The sequence below is a fragment of the Triticum aestivum genome, chromosome 3B (assembly GCF_018294505.1).
Source record: "Triticum aestivum cultivar Chinese Spring chromosome 3B, IWGSC CS RefSeq v2.1, whole genome shotgun sequence".
NCBI classification, from domain to species: domain Eukaryota; kingdom Viridiplantae; phylum Streptophyta; class Magnoliopsida; order Poales; family Poaceae; genus Triticum; species Triticum aestivum.
The window spans coordinates 397,411,729-397,434,476 of NC_057801.1; positions in this window are offsets into that span (position 1 = coordinate 397,411,729).

A 22,748-nucleotide genomic window follows, 5' to 3' on the forward strand; every position below is an offset into this window, starting at 1 on the left:
TTTTCAGAGTGAAGTGGAGAATCATCGTAACAAGAAATAAAGTTTCTACGGTCTGATCGCGGATGCGAATATTTGAGTTACAAGTTTGGCCTTCATTTAAAACAATGTGGAATAGTTTCACAACTCACGCCACCTAGAACACCACAGCGTAATGGTGTGTCTGAATGCCATAACCATACTTTATTAGATATGGTGCGATCTATGATGTCTCTTACCTATTTACCACTATCGTTTTGGGGCTATGCATTAGAGATAGCTGCATTCATGTGAAATAGGGCACCGTCCAAATCCGTTGAGACGACACCGTATGAACTGTGGTTTGGCAAGAAACCTAAGCTGTCGTTTCTTAAAGTTTAGGGTTGCGGCACTTATGTTAAAAGGCTTCGGCCTGATAAGATCAAACCCAAATCGGAGAAGTGTGTCTTCACTGGATACCCTAAGGAAACAATCGGGTATACCTTCCATCACAGATCCGAAGGCAAGATCATTGTTGCTAAGAATGGAACCTTTCTAGAGAAGGAGTTTCTCTCGAAAGAAGTGAGTGGGAGGAAAGTAGAACTTGATGAGGTAATTGTACCTTCTCTCAATTTGGAAAGTAGCTCATTCAAGAAATCCGTTCCCGTGATGCCTACTACAACTAGAGAGAAAGCTAATGATAATGATCATGAAACTTCATATCAAGTTACTACTGAACCTCGTAGGTCAACAAGAGCACGATTGGCACCAGAGTGGTATGGCAATCCTATACTGGAAGTCATGTTACTTGACCATGACGAACCTACGAACTATGAAGAAGCTATGATGAGCCCAGATTCCAACATATGGCTTGAGGCCATGAAATCTGAGATAGGATCCATATATGAGAACAAAGTGTGGACTTTGGTGGACTGCTCGATGATCGGCAAGCCATTGAGAATAAATGGACCTTCAAGAATAAGACTGACGCTGATAGTAATTTCACTATCTACAAAGCTCGACTTGTCGCAAAAAGTTTTCGACAAAGTTCAAGGAGTTGACTACGACGAGACTTTCTCACCAGTAGCGATGCTTAAAGTCTATCCGAATCATGTTAACAATTTCCACATTTTATGATTATGAATCTGGCAAATGGATGTCAAAAACTGCATTCCTTAATGGATATTAAAGAAGAGTTGTATATGATGCAACCAGAAGGTTTTGTCAATCCTACAGGTGTTAACAAAGTGTGCGAGCTCCAGCGATCCATCTATGGACTGGTGCAAGCATCTCGGAGTTGGAATATACACTTTGATAAGGTGATCAAAGCAAATGGTTTTATACAAACTTATGGTGAAGCCTGTATTTACAAGAAAGTGAGTGGGAGCTCTGTAGCATTTCTGATATTATATGTGGATGACATATTGTTGATTGGAAATGATATAGAATTTCTGGATAGCATAAAAGGATATTTGAATAAGAAATTTTAATGGAAAGACCTTGGAGAAGCTACTTACATATTGGGCATCAAGATCTATAGGGATAGATCGAGACGCTTAATAGGACTTTCACAAAGCACATACCTTCGCAAAGTTTTGTACATGTTCAAAATGAATCAGTCAAAGAAAGGGTTCTTGTCTGTATTGCAAGGTGTGAAGTTGAGTAAGACTCAAAGCCCGACCACGGTAGAAAATAGAGAGAGAATGATAGTCATTTCCTATGCCTCAGTCATAGGTTCTATAAAGTATGTCATGCTGTGTACCAGACCTATTGTGTGACTTGCCAATGAGTTTGGCAAGGGAGTACAATAGTGATCCAGGAGTAGATCACTAGACAGCGGTCAAAATTATCCTTAGAGGACTAAGGAAATGTTTCTCAGTTATGGAGGTGATAAAGGGTTCATCGTAAAGGGTTACGATGATGCAAGCTTTAAACACTAATCCAGATGACTCTGAGTCTCAGTATAGATACATATTGAAAGTGGGAGCAATTAGCTAGAGTAGCACCATGCAGAGCATTGTAGACATAGAAATTTGCAAAATACATACGGATCTGAATGTGACAGACCCATTGACTAAACTTCACTCACAACCAAAACATGATCACACCTCAGTACTCTTAGGGTGTTAATCACATGGTGATGTGAACTAGATTATTGACTCTAGTAAACCCTTTGGGTGTTGGTCACATGGCAATGTGAACTATGGTTGTTAATCACATGACGATGTGAACTATTGGTGTTAAATCACATGGCGATGTGAAATAGATTATTGAATCTGGTGCAAGTGGGAGACTGAAGGAAATATGCCCTAGAGGCAATAATAAAGTTGTTATTTTATGTTTCCTTATTTCATGATAAATGTTTATTATTCATGCTAGAATTGTATTAGCCAGAAACTTGATACATGTGTGAATACATAGACAAAATATTGTGTCCCTAGTAAGCCTCTACTAGACTAGCTCGTTAATCAAAGATGGTCTAATTTCCTAACTGTCGGTGTCAAAACCGGCGGATCTCGGGTAGGGGGTCCCGAACTGTGCGTCTAGGCGGATGGTAACAGGAGACAAGGGACACGATGTTTTTACCCAGGTTCGGGCCCTCTCGATGGAGGTAAAACCCTACTCCTGCTTGATTAATATTAATAATATGGGTAGTACAAGAGTGGATCTACCACGAGATCAAGGAGGCTAAACCCTAGAAGCTAGCCTATGGTATGATTGTTGTTCGTCCTATGGACTAAAACCCTCTGGTTTATATAGACACCGGAGAGGGCTAGGGTTACACAGAGTCGGTTACAATGGTAGGAGATCTACATATTCGTATTGCCAAGCTTGCCTTCCACGCCAAGGAAAGTCCCATCCGGACACGGGACGAAGTCTTGAATCTTGTATCTTCATAGTCTTGGAGTCCGGCCGATGATGATAGTTCGGCTATCCGGACACCCCCTAGTCCAGGACTCCCTCAGTAGCCCCTGAACCAGGCTTCAATGACGACGAGTCCGGCGCGCATATTGTCTTCGGCATTGCAAGGCGGGTTCCTCCTCCGAATAATTCATAGAAGATTGTGAACGCCAGGATAGTGTCTGGCTCTGCAAAATAAATTCCACGTACCACCGTAGAGAGAATAATATTTACACAAGTTCAATCTGCCAACGTACTTTGTGGCGTGACGTCACACCACTACCAAGCCTTTACTTGAATCGTTTTTATTATACCACCTCAGCGCGTTTAGCGAAGCGGTTTCCTTGGCACGTCTTGTCGAAGCAGAGATCGTGTTCCCCTTATTCCGGGATTCCCATCAATACGGACGTGGGTAACCCAACCGCGCCATTGATTGCGGCGCTTGGGAGATAAGCGAGTTTTACCAGGCTAGTAGGGACGCATAGTTTCATCCGCCCATATATAAGGGGATAAGGATCCACCTCCTTTACCTACGCCTTCTTCCTCCTTTGCTTATCCATTTCCGCGCACTCGAGCTCCAGCGCCCAAGTCCGCACATCTCACCTCGACCCTTTCCAGCCATGTCCGGAGCGGGAGGCAAGTGGATGGCCTCCTCCGTTACGGAGGGGCACATCGAGAAGCTGCGCAGCGCCGGATATCTGTCCAGCGACATCGCGCACCGGCTGCCCGACGAGGGGCAGCTCATCCCCACCCCCAGGCCCCATGAGAGGGTCGTATTTCTTCCCCACTTCCTCCGCGGACTGGGCTTCCCACTTCACCCCTTTGTACGGGGGCTCATGTACTACTACGGCCCGGACTTCCACGATCTGGCCCCAAACTTCATCCTCAATATCTCGGTGTTTATCATCGTGTGCGAGGCCTTCCTCTGCATCCAGCCCCACTTCGCCTTGTGGCTAAAGACCTTCAATGTCAAGCCGAAGGTTGTGAAGGGCAGCCAAGCGGAGTGCGGAGGCGCCATGGTGGGCAAAATGCCCAACGTTACTTGGCTTGAGGGTGCCTTCGTGGAATCCATCAAAGGGTGGCAATCGGGGTGGTTCTACATCACCGAGCCGCGTGACCCTAAATGGGCAGCGGCCCCCGAGTTCAGATCTGGCATCCCCATGCAGCTCACCTCCTGGAAAGAGAAGGGCTTGCTATGGGGTAGTTCGCAGGAGCTGACCGGACTCCAGCCCTGTCTTCAGACCCTGGCGAACAAGAAGCTTAAGCTTGTCAACGTGATCCAAGTCATGCTCGTCCGCCGGATTCTCCCCTGCCAGCAACGGGCCTTCAATTTGTGGGAGTTTGATCCGGCACAACACCGGACCTTGAGCGAGCTCTTCGACACGACGTACGAAGCTGCCTGGAGGGTGCTGTTCAAGGGCGCCGAAGCTCCTGCATCCGCGACCGAAGATCGCGGATTCAGCATCCAGCACCCGACCGGTGAGGTAAGCTATGTCATCCTCTATGGGACACTCATTTTTTTCATAGTTTGACTCTATGTGGGATCTAAACTCCCAATGCCCTTAACAGGACTAGCAGAAGACGTCCGAACAGGTTAACTATCTGGCTCCCCTTCTAGAAGACCCAGTGGACGCCCGTTTGACAGGGCCGCTGGTCCCGGCACTTTACGTAGTGCCGGAGAAAAAGGCCAAGAAGAAGGCCATGGGAACCCGCAGGAGTTCTCGGCGTCAAGTGATATCGGACTCATCGTCCGATGACTCCGAGGCGGACTCCTCCCCTGAAGACGAGGAGGAGAAGAAAGAGGCCTCTCCCCCAGCGGGGGGAGAGAAGAAGAGGAAGGCCTCCCCAACGAGGGAGACCGAAGGGTCTAAGAAGGGAAGGACCCTTCCCCCGGACTGCTCCGCCAATGTTGGCGACGACAACAAGGAGTGGCCCTCAAGGGCCAAGCCCCTGGCGAGATCGTAAGTATCCGGACTCCTAGATAATTTATCATTTTTCTTTTTGCCACACGGTGTCTTTCTAATGCCGCATACAACCTGTAGTCCGGCCAAGGACGATCTTCCCGCTTCGTCGAGCGGGTCCTTGGGCACGTCGGATATGTATTCTCTTCCGATTGCCTCAACCCCTCGTGACGCTGACGACGCTGAGGTGGGATCCCGGGAAGGGACCCGCCAGGAGGAGGAGGCCCCGGAGGTGCCGCAAGGCAACCTCCCGGACTCTGCACCGGACTCCGCACCGGAACCTGCAGTGGTTCCGGAGTCCGGCGAGCGGCCCCTTCATAAGAAGGGCAAGACTGTGACGCCGGCGGCCTCCGTCCAACCGGAGGTGCCGGATAACTTGCTGGAGGCGCTCAACGGCGCTTCAATTGAAGAAGAACACCGCACTGTCATGAGTGCGGTGATTCAGAAGGTTCAGTTTGCCAAGAGCGGGCTGACCGAAGCCTGCAGCAGCCTTCTAACAGGCTTTGAGGTAAGAATTTTAAGATATGTAATATAATACCGCATAGACAGTAGCCCCTGATGCTCGGTTTGGTGTTCGGAAACAAAAGCCGGACTGAGGATCTAAAAAGATATACGCATGAGTTCTAAAAAATATGTCAATATGGGATTGCAGGCTGCGCTGCTGACCTCTGCCGCACTGACTGCGGAGGTCAATGCTTTGAAGCAGAGCCTCGAGCGGTCCGAGAGCGAGCTCGGCCGTGCCAAGAAGCAGCTCGAGGACAAGGAAGGTGAGTAACACCGTATTAAAGTTTGTACCTTACAGAAAAGGATTTGGTTGCAAGAGGAATAACAAGGATAACTTGGGTACTACACGGGCCACAAACGAGGTGGTGACCCTGAAGGAGGCGGCGTCCGCGGCCGAACGCAATGCGGCCGCGGAACGAGCCGAGCGAGAGAAGCAGGAGGCGCGGGTGGCGGCGGTACAGCAAGAGCTCCAGGCTCTCGTGGAAAAGCACGAGAGTTTGGAGCGTGACTCGAAGACTCGAGAGTCCGAGCTTGCGTCGGCTCGTGAGAGTGCCAAAGCCGCTAAGGCCGAAGCCCACAAGGCCCTCCAGGAAATAGAGGATTTGAAGAAAATAGCGGCGGGTAAGGCATTTTTCATGCAAAGCAAGCATGTGAATGTGAATTACCTATTACTTACCCGAATTCGGAGCTCTCCAGGAGCGTTCGCAGATCTGCCCCGCAGTGTGTCCGATGCTGCCGCTTTCTACCGGGCCGAGGAGGGGAGCTCGACGGAGAAGGTCTTCTGGTCTCAGTATGCTGAGGCCGGACATCCGGTGCCCCTTAGCGACCAGCTGAAGCAGCTGGTCGAGCTCCACAAGGTGGCCGAACAGGCCATGAAGGGCCTCATAGTTCGGCTGTGGCCCAAGGAGGCCATGCCTGGGAGCTACTTCGGCCTGGTGCGGCGGCTGGTGGATGCGTGTCCCTGGGTTGAAGTCGTCAAGCACTCCGCCTGCATTGAAGGTGCCCGTCGGGCCCTTGCCCGTGCAAAGGTGCACTGGGGCAGGATGGACGCTGAGAAGCTTGTGACGGACGCGCCACCAGCGGGCAAGGAGTATCGCACGCCCGAAATGTATTATAAGAGTGTCCTGAAGGGTGCCCGCATGATTGCGGGTGAGTGCTCCAAAGATGTAATATTTGAGTAGACTCGCATTTTGTTATCCTGTGCGCTGAAAACTTTGTTCATATGCGCTAAGCAACGCTTGTTAATTTAAAATATTACCTTCTGTGCGGCCGTTTATCAAATCTGAGAGATGGCAAGTCGTCGGCTTCAGCCCCCATGCCACTAGTGCTGGGGTGTTCGGGATAAACTTGAGCGCTCTTGTTCCCATGTTTGGGTCCATCTAGGGAGGCGCGCAACACAACGAACGAGGCAACCGGACTTATAATGCTTGAACACTCTCACTTAGCCATAGAATTCTATAATTTTAAATTTCGGCGAAGCCCCTAGTGTTCGGAAGACCGAGTTCGAGGCGCTATCCACGCCTGGGCCGGACAAAGCCGGTTTCTCGCTCTAAGCGGCATAAGTCTTTAGGGACTCGAAAAAACCTCTCGACCAGCGACCAGCTCTCGCCGTATCATGACGGTCAGTTTTAGCTTTCTCCACTGAGGCGCTCGCCCAGCTCAACCGGGGCGCAATCGTAGTGGTTCTCCCAGTGCTACCTTAGCCGATACAACGGAACGTAATGTACCAAAACATGGGAGCCGGGCAAACCCAACTATTGACCCAAGACATGATTCAGAGCCGATGCATATAATGCTATAAGTTCGGGGTGCCGCACTTGTGAAAGTGTTTGGACTTATCACACCATAATGTGGGGAACTTAAGCCCCTGGTGTATTTAGCCGTACCAGAGTGTACGGATGCAACATGTCATAAATGAACATATGTGTAAGAAAGAAATGCAATTATAAGCAAAAAGCGATGCATTGTTTATTCCAGAAATACTGCCATGAATGCAGAACGATACAAATAGTGCGGTAAGCAAGGGATGGGACTATTAAACATGTCCCCCTCCAGGGGTAGGCTGCGGAATAGTGTATAAAATAGATTTAATGCTCGTAATGGAGACCACCTGAGTGTTTGTCGTAGCCTTTCTCCTTCCCTGGCTGTTGCATCGTGAGTTCGGCAGGTCTACTGCCGGACAGGCCCTCTAGTAAGTGGAGTCTTGTGGATAAGAAGAGAAAAAAAGAAAAAGGATGACACACTTGGGAGCCTCTAGTGTGGTTGAGCCGCACTCTGGGCCTGTTGTGGTCATGCCCCTCCCCCTATGCCCATGGTATCTCCAGAGCGTAATGATGTACGCGAAGGACCGGTCTTGCAATTTTGTGAGGATTGGGGTTGGGGCCGCATTGCTACGCGTGCTCGGAACGTGCCAGGTGGTCTTGTTGTAAGTTACTCCGGGCGCGTTTGGCCGTGTCTAGTCGCTTAACGGTTGGACTCGGAAATTGCCTTAAGAGGCTGCTCTGTACTTCTGCCGCGAGAGCCGCTGTGTGTTCCTCCGTTCGGAGGGAGCGTTCAGTGTTTCCGTTGACCGTAATGACTCCTCGAGGGCCTGGCATCTTGAGCTTGAGGTATGCGTAGTGCGGCACCGCGTTGAACTTTGCGGACGCGGTTCGTCCGAGCAGAGCATGATAGCCGCTGCGGAACGGGACTATATCGAAGATTAACTCCTCGCTTCGGAAGTTATCCGGGGATCCGAAGACCACTTCCAGTGTAACTGAGCCTGTACAATTGGCCTCTACACCTGGTATGACGCCTTTGAAGGTCGTCTTTGTGGGTTTAATCCTTGAGGGGTCTATGCCCATCTTGCGCACTGTATCCTGATAAAGCAGGTTCAGGCTGCTGCCGCCGTCCATCAGGACTCTAGTGAGGTGAAATCCATCGACGATTGGGTCTAAAACCAATGCGGCGAATCCACCGTGGCGGATACTAGTGGGGTGGTCCCTTCGATCAAAAGTGATCGGGCAGGAGGACCATGGGTTGAACTTCGGGGCGACTGGCTCCATCGCGTATACGTCCCTGAGTGCACGCTTCCGCTCCCTCTTGGGTATGTGAGTTGCGTATATCATGTTCACCGTCCGCACTTGTGGGGGGAAACCCTTCTGTCCTCTATTGTTCGGCGGCCGGGTCTCTTCCTCGTCATCGCTATGCAGCCCCTTGTCATTGTTTTCGGCAATTAACTTGCCTGCCTGCTTGAATACCCAACAATCCCTGTTGGTGTGATTAGCTGGCTTTTCGGGGGTGCCATGTATCTGGCAAGAGCGGTCGAGTATTCGGTCCAAATTGGACGGACCCGGAGTAGTTCTTTTGAATGGCTTTTTCCGCTGACCGGGTTTAGAGCCTCTGAATCCGGCGTTGACTGCCGTATCCTCAGTGTTATCGCCGTTAACGCGGCGTTTGTTTTTGTTGCGACGCGACCTGCCATTGCGGTCCTTGGTATCCGGACTGCCAGAATTTTTGCTGAGGTTGTTACTGCGGGCTAGCCAGCTGTCCTCTCCCGCGCAGAAGCGGGTCATAAGTGATGTGAGGGCTGCCATGGATTTCGGCTTTTCCTGTCCTAGGTGCCGGGCAAGCCACTCGTCGCGGATGTTATGTTTGAAGGCTGCGAGGGCCTCTGCATCCGGACAGTCGACGATTTGATTTTTCTTTGTTAAGAACCGTGTCCAGAACTGTCTGGCCGATTCGTCTGGCTGCTGAATTATGTGGCTTAGGTCATCGGCGTCTGGTGGTCGCACATATGTGCCCTGGAAGTTGTCAAGGAATGCGACTTCCAGGTCTTCCCAACACCCAATTGATTCTGCTGGCAAGCTGTTAAGCCAATGCCGAGCTGGTACTTTAAGCTTGAGTGGGAGATATTTGATGGCGTGAAGATCATCACCGCGGGCCATGTGGATATGAAGGAGATAGTCTTCGATCCAAACCGCGGAGTCTGTTGTGCCATCGTAGGATTCAATGTTCACGGGTTTAAACCCTTCGGGGATTTGATGATCCATTACTTCATCTGTGAAGCATAGTGGGTGTGAGGCGCCTCTATATTAGGCTATATCACGACGTAGCTCCAACGAGCTTTGTCTACTGTGTTCGGCCCGGCCGGAGTTGCCGTATCCGGCGCGACGGTCGTCGTCACACATTGTGGGGCGCCCACGCGATCCGTAGATCAATCTTGATTGTCTTGCCTTATCCTCCAATATGTCTCGCAAGTCCGGCGCATTCCCCCGTGGCTTCGTACTTTTCGAGCGGTGCCGGGGTACGGTTCTAATGGAGGGCCTAAAGGCCTCTCTGTCGCGGCCACGAGGTGGTCGGTCAGCCGTATTGCGCTCTGGTGATGCAGGTTTATATGCCTCCTCCTCTAATCGGGGGAGCAACTTGCGTTTGGGGTAGCTTTTGGAGGGGCGTTCGAGTTCATACTCTTCGGCCGCAAGGACTTCAGTCCATCTGTCGGCTAGCAGGTCTTGATCAGCTCTAAGCTGTTGCTGCTTTTTCTTTAGGCTGTTCGCCGTGGCCATTAGCCTGCGTTTGAAACGCTCTTGTTCGACGGGATCCTCGGGCACGACGAATTCGTCGTCATTGAGGCTTGCCTCGTCTCCGGAGGGAGGCATGTAATTATCATCCTCTACCTCTTCGTCTGCCGCTCTCTCATGAGGGCTGGCTTCTCCGTCCTCCTGTGCTGAATCTTGCTGGAGGGGGTTCTCTTCGGCACTCTCTGGGGTGTTGTTATCTCCGGTGCCGGAATCTCCATTCTTGCTGTGGCGGGATTTAGAGCGGCGCCGCTGACGCCGGCGCTTGGGCTGTTTCTTGGAGGAGTCTTCCTCCGCTTTTTCCTCGCCATTCCCATCCTTTGGGATGTCCACCATATATATGTCGTATGACGAGGTGGTCTTCCAGTGCCCCGTAGGCGCTGGTTCTTGGTCGTCTCCGGCATCGTCGTCCATACCGTCGATGTCTTCGGAGTCGTAGTCTAGCATGTCGGTTAGATCGTCGACAGTGGCTACAAAGTGGGTGGTGGGTGGGCTTTGAATTTCTTCGTCGTCCGCATCCCAACCATCCTGACCGCAATTCGGCCAGGGCTCTCCTGATAGCGAGAGATACTTTAGCGAATTCAGGATGTCGCCAAAAGGTGAGTGTTGAAAGATGTCCGCGGCGGTGAACTCCATGATCGGCGCCCAATCGGATTCGATTGGAGGGGGCGCAGGAGGTTCGGAGTCCGGCGAGGAGTCCGGCACCTCGGAGTCACGAGCGTCGCAAGGGACAAGGTCAGTATTCGGCTCCATCACCGTAGAGGTTGCAGCCCCCGAGGCGGTGTCTAGCCACCCATCCTCGATCTGCACGGTCGGCTCCGAATTAAGGGTCGGAGCGGACTCATGTGCAGCCTCCAGGGTACTGTCCCGCAGCAGAGCTAAATCATGCACATCGAGACAGTGCGGCACGCTCGGCTGTGGCTCGAATCCATCGAAGATCAAGTCTCTGCAGATGTCAGCCGTGAAGTTTAGACTTCCAAATCTGACCTGATGGCCAGGGGCGTAGCTTTCGATCTGCTCCAGATGGCCAAGCGAATTGGCCCGCAGTGCAAAGCCGCCGAATACAAAGATCTGTCCGGGGAGAAAAGTCTTACCCTGGACTGCGTTGTTGATGATGATCGAAGGAGCCATCAAGCCTATCGGTGATGACACAGAGGAACTCTCAATGAAAGCACCAATGTCGGTGTCAAAACCGGCGGATCTCAGGTAGGGGGTCCCGAACTGTGCGTCTAGGCGGATGGTAACAGGAGACAAGGGACACGATGTTTTTACCCAGGTTCGGGCCCTCTCGATGGAGGTAAAACCCTACTCCTTCTTGATTAATATTGATGATATGGGTAGTACAAGAGTGGATCTACCACGAGATCAAGGAGGCTAAACCCTAGAAGCTAGCCTATGGTATGATTGTTGTTCGTCCTATGGACTAAAACCCTCCGGTTTATATAGACACCGGGGAGGGCTAGGGTTACACAGAGTCGGTTACAATGGTAGGAGATCTACATATCCGTATTGCCAAGCTTGCCTTCCACGCCAAGGAAAGTCCCATCCGGACACGGGACGAAGTCTTCAATCTTGTATCTTCATAGTCTTGGAGTCCGGCCGATGGTGATAGTTCGGCTATCCGGACACCCCCTAGTCCAGGACTCCCTCACTAACCATAGACATGTGTTATCATTTGATGAACGGTATCACATCATTACTAGAATGATGTGATGGATAAGACCCATTCGTTAGCTTAGCATTATGGTCATTCAGTTTTATTGCTATTGTTTTCTTCATGTCAAATACATATTCCTCCGACTATGAGATTATGCAACTCTCGGATACTGGAGGAATGCCTTGTGTGCTATCAAACGTCACAATGTAACTGGGTGGTTATAAAGATGCTCTACAGGTATCTCCGAAGGTGTTTGTTGGGTTGGCATAGATCGAGATTAGGATTTGTCACTCCGAGTATTGGAGAGGTATCTCTGGGCCCTCTCGGTAATGCACATCATAAGAAGCCTTGCAAACAAAGTGACTAATGAGTTAGTTGCAGGATGATGCATTACGGAACGTGTAAAGAGACTTGCCGGTAACGAGATTGAACTAGGTATGAAGATACCGACGATTGAGCGGGCTAGTAACATACCGATGACAAAGGGAATAAAGTATGTTGTCATAATGGTTTGACCGATAGAGATCTTCATAGAATATGTAGGAACCAATATGGGCATCCAGGTTCTGCTATTGGTTATTTATCAGAGAAGTGTCTCGGTCATGTCTACATAGTTCTCGAACCCGCAGGGTCGCACGCTTAATGTTCGTTGACGCTAGAGTACTATTGGGATATTTGATGAGTGGTAACCAAATGTTGTTCGAAGTCCCGAATGAGATCTCGGACGTCACAAGGAGTCTTGGAATGGTCGAGAGGTAATGGTTTATATATATGAAGTCATATTTTGGGTTCCGGAAAAAGGTGCAATTTTTTTGGTATTGCACCGAGAAGCTTCCAAAAGGTTCCGGAGGTTTCCGGAAGTCCACAAGTGGGTTCACCATGACCCAAGGGATAGCATGGGTTGCGGGGAGGTGCCCTGGCCTTATTGGTCTAGGCGCACCAAGTCCTCAAAATCCCATGTGGCTAGGGAAGGCAAAAAAAGGAAGGAGTCCTAGTAGGAATAGGATTGGACTTGGAGTCCAAGTCCTCTCCACCTTAGCTACGCCCTAAGGCTTGGAAGGGTTGTTTGCCATGCTCCTGCACCTATATATAGAGGGGAGGGGGCACCCCAAGAGCACACACCAAGCCCTTGGCGCCCCTCTCTCTTCTGTTACTCCGTAGTTCCACCAACTCGTCCCAGCGACGCTTAGCGAAGCACTGTCGATGCTCCACCACTGCCATCACCACCATGCCGCCATGTTGGTTGTGATCCCATCTACTTCTCCTCTCCCGCTTGCTGGATCAAGAAGGAGGAGACGTCATCGAGCCGCATGTGTGCTAAACTCGGAGGTGTCTTCCGTTCGCACTAGATCAGTTGGGTCGTGATCGAATCGCGAAGAAAGTTCGACTACACCAGTTGCGTTGTGAAATGCTTCCGCTTTTGGTCTATGAGGGTACGTAGACACACTCTCCCCTCTCGTTGCTATGCATCTCCTAGATTTATACTGTGTGAGTGTAGGAGTTTTTCTGAAATTGCATGCTACGTTCCCCAATACACAAAACCCGGGATGCATCGGTATCCTCCTAAGTCATCACATGCATATTAGTTTTCGCTCAATCGCATATTCCGGGATCATAGCAGTTATAGCATGAAATATAAACTCTTAATTATGAACATGGAAATATAATGATACAATGTTATTGTCTCTAGGGCATATTTCCAACACAATCGACTAGCCAAGCCTCGGCTTATATAATATACTGGATGCCTAGGATAACATGAGTCATGTCTTGTGCGCCAAGTCTTGTGGAATCTCACTTGTATGTGTCATGGGCTGGCCGAAGTGGCAAAGTAATGAACCGCCATGGGGTCCTCGACCTGGCCCTCCTGGCTGGGAGACGACATCATCAGTAGTCCAGGGCACCATCAGTAGCCCCTAAACTGGTCTTCAAGTTGGGGATGCTCCTCGGCTCTTCTGAACTGTTCTCTGTCTTTGATTGTCGGTCTTAAAAGCTAGTTCAAAAACTCTCCCCCTCTTCGATATCGAGGATCGCCGAGGTGTATCTGAAGAGTTCAGAAGTCGGGCATCTAGGGAGCCCCTTCTAGGTTCCCTTAGCCTCCACTAAATGTTTTGTTGTTTCCACACCAGACCTTGGGTTAAAAAAATTACGGTGCAGTGGCGTCTTCTCGCAGCCGAGCTCCAATGTTGGACTGCATTTGAGGTATCATAGATCACATTGGTCTTCAAAATAGTTGAAGGAGTTTAGTAGAGCTTAACGCTAGAAAAAGTCTCCTATGCAGCCAGCCGCTTGAAGCCGGTTTACACGTCGAACTGCTTCTGAAGTGGTGCACCACCTCGGTTTTGGGCTGATTTTTCATGGATTTTTATTGGTGCAATTTATTCTCTACCGAACTGTATAGCCAGTAGCTCCCAAGGTGCTTACCAGCCTAAAATCCGGGATGCACCTGAAGTATGAAATAAAACCATTAATCCCAGTAGCCCCTACGACTCAGGTCAATTCGCAAAATCGACTTGAGGATCAAATCCTTGCTTGGCAGCATACCTTTAGGAGGAAAAAACTTGGTGCGCAATAGGCCTCGAGACACAGACCGGGTGCGGCCGATCGATGTGAGGATCGTAATCTTCTAGGAAACCATATTGCACTTTAAATTTTCTACATTGAGTCAACAATGCAGTAGCCCCCAAGAATTGGGCTGGGCGAAATGACTGACCCTAGGATTGTATCTCCTCAGAAACTTAGTTAGTTGAATATCGGCGTGTGTGTTTTGCCCTTGCCGAGGAGCAGCTTGGCAAGGAAGATGCCAAACTACATGTCGGACAAGATCTTTTCTGAGCAAAAATTATAACTCAGTACAGTCCAGGCCTGTTCTGCAAGACTTGTCGGTCGACCTACGAGATGCTGACGTGGAATTTTTTGCTTCTAAGAGGTCTCACGTTGGATCTGCAAGGACCCATCGATCGACCTACGAGATGCCGACGTGGAATGTTTTGCTTTTAAGAGCCCACAGGCCAGCTCTACAGGGACTCGTCGGTCGATCTATGAGATGTTAGCATGGAAAATTTTGCTTCTAAGAGCCCACAGAACGGCTCTACGGGGACCCATCGATCAACATGCGAGATGTCGGCGTGGAATTTGTTTACTTATAAAAGCCCACAAGCCAACTCTACGGGGACCCATCGGTCGACCTGCAAGATGCCGACGTGGAAATTTTTGCTTTTAAGAGCCCACAGGACAACTCTGTGGGGACCCGTCGGTCGACCTGCGAGATGCCAGTGTGGAAAATTTTGCTTCGAAGAGCCCACAGGCCGACTCTGTGGGGACCAGTTAGTCAACCTGCAAGATGACGACATGAAATTTTGAGCATCTAAGAGCACCTAGGGAGGCTCTACAGGGACCCATCGGTCGACGTGGGAGACGTCAGCGTCGCATAATGCTTTTGCTAGGAAAATCAAGTTTCTTTTTAATTTAATTATTTTGACTCAATCTTGACATTGAAATGTCTAGTTATCCAGTCTTACGCTTCTACCTCTAAGATAACTTATTAGAGTGTTTTCCGATGTTGTGGTGCCTAGAGGTAGTTGGGTTCGGAAAACCAGGCAATCCGACATGTAAAGCCTAAATGTACGCTCGCCAGAGAGCATGTGTGTATTGGGCAAGTAATAGCCCTCGGTTCAGTCCGTGACCTCGGCAACCGACTACAACCTCAGTCAAAGTCGTGTTGGGGAACTTAGTAGAAAACAAATCGCCCTACGATCACCCAGGAGTAGTATGAAGATGCATTAACGGTTTGGATTCGACTATTACCAACTCTGAGTTGCAAAGGAAGAACGCGAGTCGGTGTAGACCGTACTTGGAGTCCCTTGAACCGTAAATGAATGATCCCATGAACTGTCCCTCAAATGGAAGGCTGAAAGCACGACCTCTCTACGAGTTGCAAGCGTACGGTTGAAATTGCAACTAATCCCCGGGTGGTTTTGGTAATTCATAACAACATACTAGATCATTGATGACGCGTGATGCTGCGTCCGTCTGTTTTGATGTAAATACATATACATTAAAGTTAAGTTGCATATTGGTTAGTGATCGTAGAGGGAATTTTCAGATGAAAATGGAAATATATAAAACTTCAAATATTTCAAATTACATTGCCTCGATATTGAGTGGGTTGCATATGCTGAAAGTAACTATGATCACAAACATTGGCATGGTAGAGTAACACACCATCCAAATCATCGTTGAGTTTAGTAGCAATGGGAGCACACGGAGAAATTCAATAAATTCCATATGCAAAAAAATAATCTAATAGCTTAAGTTCATCTTTGATCTTCCTATTCATGGAACTGTGTTGAGAAGCCATTGAGGAAGGTGCATACCTTTGCACAACACAACTATGACCACTAATGGCTGAGGAATGGTGAGAATAAGATAAACAACAGTAACTTTCCCAAGTTAACAAACCTTTAGTCTCATTGGTGATCTCCATATGTTCCAGAAAACCATCAATATCTACCACCTTGTCTCATAATCCGTCTTGTCACACCAGAAGTCTAAACTTCTTTAACACACCTCTCCTAATGATCATTGGTGGTCTTTCATTCTCCCCGTCCAAATCTAACCGAAGGTATGCATAGCATAGCAAATATACTAAGATAGGGAGGGTCGTACATCAAACCATAGGAGAGATCTACATTCCATTGTTATCATTTTCATTAGTGTTGTCCTTGTCCTCGGATTCTTTTTCGTTACGGCTTGTGTTTACCATTATCATTGGAGATACTCATAGGATAATGTGTTACTATTTGACCAAGGACAGGTGAAAGTAGTTAGTTGTAGTTTTGAGTAGTTACATTGCAGCCATCCGCAGGAGAGTCAAAGCTTGTGTCGGATATAGCCTGACAGCCATGGACAATGCAATCATACATTAGGTAAATATAAATTTGACAGAGAACAACAATTTTAAGGGGGATACCAATTACCAAAGCAGTTTACATAATTGTATACAGGGTAATGATGGATAGAAGGGAAACCAGAAATAAAAATTATGTATGTATATCAATATAACAATCATTCATTCAAAAGATTAAATTTACAAACCACGGTACAATTTCAGGACATATTTTAAAAATGCTAGATGACCGGTAATTCTCATTAATTTAAATAGGAGAACAACAAAGCCTTAGCCTTCAACAATATCTTTAATTCATGCAAAAGGAGAAAGGTCAAAGGTAACCTTGAGTCACGGAAAAAGCTTAAAATCTAAAAGGCATCAGGTTAATCAGCACAAAACACGAGCTAATTAGCATGTACCTAGCAGCTTCTAAACCACTCACATGCCAAAAAATTTAACCCCAATCAAACACATGAGCTTCCAAAGCCTACTCCCTCTCCATTATTCTGCAATAGTACTTGAAACAAATCTATAGTAAAATGGGGACCACCAAAAGATTCCTTCTCAAAACAAGGCATTGTTTCTTATTTTCATAATTGACTAATATGTTTGGTTGCTGCCGTAGAAAAACAGGTGTTTGCATTGATACGTCTCCAATGTATCTTTAATTTTTGATTGTTCCATGCTATTATATTACCCATTTTGGATGTTTATGGGCTTTACTATACACTTTTATATTATTTTTGGGACTAACCTATTAACCGGAGGCCCAGCCCAAATTGATGTTTTTTTGCCTATTTCAGTGTTTCGCAGAAAAGGAATATCAAACGGAGTCCAAACGGAATGAAACCTTTGTGAGAGTTATTTTTGGAACAAACGCAATCCAGGAGACTTGGAGTGGATGTGAAGAAGCAAACGACGAAGCCATGAGGCAGGGAGGCGCCCCCCACCCTCATGGGCCCCTCGTGGCTCCCCTGACTGACTTCTTTCGCCTATATATATCCACATACCCTGAAAACATCCAGGAGCACCACAAAACCCTATTTCCACTACCACAACCTTCTGTACCCATGAGATCCCATTTTGGGGCCTTTTCCGGTGCTCCGCCGGAGGGGGAATCGATCACGGAGGGTTCTACATCAACACCATAGCCTCTCCGATGAAGTGTGAGTAGTTTACCACAGACCTTCGGGTCCATAGTTATTAGCTAGATGGCTTCTTCTCTCTCATTGAATCTCAATACAATGATCTCCTCGATCTTCTTGGAGATCTATTCAATGTAACTCTTTTTGCGGTGTGTTTGTCAAGATCCGATGAATTGTGGGTTTATGATCAAGTTTATCTATGAGAAATATTTGAATCTCCTCTGAATTCTTTTATGTATGATTGGTTATCTTTGCAAGTCTCTTCGAATTATCAGTTTGGTTTGGACTACTAGATTGATCTTTCTTGCAATGGGAGAAGTGCTTAGCTTTGGGTTCAATCTTGCGGTGTCCTTTCCCAGTGACAGCGGGGGCAGCAAGGCACGTATTGTATTGTTGCCATCGAGGATAAAAAGATGGGGTTTATATCATATTGCTTGAGTTTATCCTTCTACATCATGTCATCTTGCCTAATGTGTTACTCTGTTCTTATGAACTTAATTCTCTAGATGCATGCTGAATAGCAGTCGATGTGTGGAGTAATAGTAGTAGATGCAGAATCATTTCAATCTACTTGTCGTGGACGTTATGCCTATATACATGATCATGCCTAGATATTCTCATAACTATGCACTTTTCTATCAATTGCTCGATAGTAATTTGTTCACCCACCGTAATACTTATGCTATCTTGAGAGAAGCCACTAGTGAAACATATGGCCCTCGGGTCTATTTTTCATCATATAAGTTTCCGATCTACTTTATTTTGCAATCTTTACTTTCCAATCTATATCATAGAAATACCAAAAATATTTGTCTTATTATTATCTCTCTATCATATCTCACTTTTGCAACTGGCCGTGAAGGGATTGACAACCCCTTTATCGCGTTGGTTGCTGGGTTCTTGATTGTTTGTGTAGGTACGAGGGATTTGCGTGTAGCCTCCTACTGGATTGATACCTTGGTTCTCAAAAACTGAGGGAAATACTTACGCTACTTTGTTGCATAACCCTTTCCTCTTCAAGGGAAAACCAACGCAGTGCTCAAGAGGTAGCAAGAAGGATTTCTGCCATTGTCGGGGAGGTCTACACTCAAGTCAAGACATACAAAGTACCCATCACAAACTCTTCTCCCTCGCATTACATTATTTGCCATTTGCCTCTCATTTTCCTCTCCCCCGCTTCACCCTTGCCGTTTTATTCGCCCTCTCTTTCCCGCTTGCCTCTTTTTCGCTTGCCTCTTGTGTGCTTGTGTGTTGGATTGCTTGTCACGATGGCTCAAGATAATACTAAATTGTGTGGCTTTTCCAATACCAATAATAATGATTTTCTTAGCACTCCGATTGCTCCTCTTAATGATGCTGAATCTTGTGAAATTAATGCTGCTTTGTTTAATCTTGTCATGAAAGATTAATTCTCTGGCCTTCCTAGTGAAGATGTCGCTACTCATCTAAACAACTTTGTTGATTTGTGTGATATGCAAAAGAAGAAAGACATGGATAATGATATTGTTAAATTGAAGTTATTTCCGTTTTCACTTAGAGATCATGCTAAAACTTGGTTTTCATCTTTGCCCAAAGATAGTATTGATTCATGGAATAAGTGAAAAGACGCTTTTATCTCTAAGTATTTTCCTCCCACTAAGATCATCTCTCTTAGAAACGATATTATGAATTTTAAACAACTTGATCATGAACATGTTGCACAATCTTGGGAGAGGATGAAACTAATGATTCGCAATTGCCCTACACATGGATTAAATTTATGGATGATCGTACAAAAAATTTATGCCGGATTGAATTTTGCTTCTAGAAATCTTTTAGATTCGGCCGTGGGAGGCACTTTTATGGAAATCACTTTAGGAGAAGCTACTAAACTACTAGATAATATTATGTTTAATTATTCTCAATGGCACACCGAAAGATCTACTAGTAAAAAGGTTCATGCCATAGAATAGATTAATGTTTTGAGTGGAAAGATGGATGAACTTATGAAATTGTTTGCTAGTAAGAGTGCTCCTATTGATCCTAATGACATGCCTTTGTCTACTTTGATTTAGAATAATAATGAATCTATGGATGTGAATTTTGTTGGTAGGAACAATTTTGGTAACAATGCTTACAGAGAAAACTTTAATCCTAGGCCGTATCCTAGAAATTCCTCTAATACTTATGGTAATTCCTACAACAACTCTTATGGAAATTTTAATAAGATGCCCTCTGATTTTGAGATTAGTGTTAAAGAATTTATGATTTCTCAAAAGAATTTCAATGCTTTGCTTGAAGAAAAATTGCCTAAGATTGATGAGTTGGCTAGGAACGTGGATAGAATTTCTCTTGATGTTGATTCTTTGAAACTTAGATCTATTCCACCTAAGCATGATATCAATGAGTCTCTCAAAGCCATGAGAATTTCCATTGATGAGTGCAAAGAAAGAACCGCTAGGATGCGTGCTAAGAAAAATTTCTTTGTAAAAGTGTGTTCTTCTAGTTTCCATGATAATAATGATGAAGATCTAAAAGTGATTGATGTGTCGCCTATTAAATCTTTGTTTTGCAATATGAATCTTGATAATGATGGGACTGGAGATGAGTCCACTTTAGTTAAAAGGCGTCCCAATGATTCGGAGTTTTAGATCTTGATGCAAAAATTGGTAAAAGTGGGGTTGGAGAGGTCAAAACTTTACATAGCAATGAACCCACTATTTTGGATTTCAAGGAATTTAATTATGATAATTGCAATCCGTTTTAAATTCTCCTCATGCTTATAGTCAAAATAAAGCTTTTACTAAACATATCATTGATTCTTTAATGCAATCTTCTGAAGAAAAACTTGAATTAGAAGTTTCTATCCCTAGAAAACTTTATGATGAGTGGGAACCTACTATTAAAATTTAAATTAAAGATCATGAATGCTATGCTTTGTGTGATTTGGGTGCTAGTGTTTCCACGATTCCAAAAACTTTGTGTGATGTGTTAGGTTTCCGTGAATTCGATGATTGCTCTTTAAACTTGCACCTTGCGGATTCCGCCATTAAGAAACCTATGGGAAGGATTAATGATGTTCTTATTGTTGCAAATAGGAATTATGTGCCCGTAGATTTTATTGTTCTTGATATAGATTGCAATCTTTCATGTCCTATTATTCTTGGTAGACCTTCCTTAGAACGATTGGTGCAATTATTGATATGAAAGAAGGAAATATTAGATTCCAATTTCCATTAAGGAAAGGCATGGAACACTTTCCTAGGAAGAAAATCAAATTACCTTATGAATCAATTATGAGAGCCACTTATGAATTGAATACCAAAGATGGCAATACTTAGATCTATTCTCACTTTTATGCCTAGCTAGAGGCGTTAAACGATAGCGCTTGTTGGGAGGCAACCCAATTTTATTTTTGTTCTTTACTTTTTGCTCCTGTTTAGTAATAAATAATTCATCTAGATTCCGTTTGGATGTGGTTTTATGTTTTAATTAGTGTTTGTGCCAAGTAGAACCTATAGGATCATCTTGGGTGATAGTTAACTTGATCTTGCTGAAAAACAGAAACTTTTGCGCGCATGATAATAATTTTAATAACTCACAGACACATGATTTTTAGTTGATTATTTTTGCAGAAGATTAATAGACAAATTTCCTAGGACTTCCTATTTCGGTAGGAGTTTTAGGGTTCCATAAGTATTCGAAAGTTACAGATTACTACAGATTGTTCTGTTTTTGACAGATTCTGTTTTTCGTGTGTTGTTTGCTTATTTTGATGAATCTATGGCTAGTATTGGGGGTTATGAACCATGGAGAAGTTGGAATACAGTAGGTTTAACACCAATATAAATAAAGAATGAGTTAATTATAGTACCTTAAAGTGGTGGTTTGCTTTCTTGCACTAACAGAGCTCATGAGATTTTCTGTTGAGTTTTGTGTTGTGAAGTTTTCGAGTTTTGGGTAAAGATTTGATGGATTATGGAATAAGGAGTGGCAAGAGACTAAGCTTGGGGATGCCCAAGGCACCCCAAGGTAAATTCAAGGACAACCAAAAGCCTAAGCTTGGGGATGCCCCGGAAGGCATCCCCTCTTTCGTCTTCGTCCATCGGTAACTTTACTTGAGGCTATATTTTTATTCACCACACGATATGTGTTTTGCTTGGAGCGTCTTGTATGATTTGAGTCTTTGATTGTTAGTTTACCACAATCATCATTGCTGTACACACCTTTTGGGAGAGACACACATGAATCGGAATTTATTAGAATACTCTATGTGCTTCACTTATATCTTTTCAGTTAGACAATTTTTGTAGCGACCAGACCTCAAACAGTCTGATCTCTGTGCATTAGTGTCATCCCTGGATCAGTAATGCTGACACGCACAATACTTGAAGGATTTATAAAAGAGTAGCAATCACACACTTATTACATCGAATGTCTCAAAAGAGAACTTATTACAATAAATATGGCTTAGACCATCTAATAACGATAACAGCGGAAGGCTTGGAAGATAAGCGAGTCCATCAACTCCAATGGCATCACTAAGTATAAGACCACGACCTAACGCACCTTACTCATCGTCTGAAATGTATGCAACATGAACATTGCAGCCCGAAAACGGGTCAGCACATGGAATATGCTGGCAATGTAACACATAGAGAGTAATGAACAGAAATAAGGCTATACTACATGCATATATGGCTAGTGAAAAACTCTATGGTTACAGTTTTGCATAAAGCCAATTTTTCCCTACAACAAAGGAATAAATTTTATTTAACTATCATGGTGGGTGTTAAACATTGAGAAGTTTCACCCAACTCAATCCCAATTAAGCATCATCATTAAACCCAAAAAATTAAATTAAAGTAACATGATGAGATTCACATGATAATCCAGGTACTAGATACTCAAAACGTCCATAACCGGGGACACGGCTAACCATGATTAGTTTATACACTCTGCAGAGGTTTGCGCACTTTCCCTCGCAAGACTCGATCTCCTTCGTTGGAATTCTTGCACTACCTGGTGTTTGAGAAACGGATGACCGAGACATAGTCTTTCAGAAGCGTTTGCACCTTACAATGGGTAGACAGTTACACCTACTTTCCCCTACATCTGCTAGTCTACCACTGTAAGAGTTCACACGACTTAATCAACTATGCTAGAGCCCATAGTAGCTTGCGGCTGCACACGGAAGTT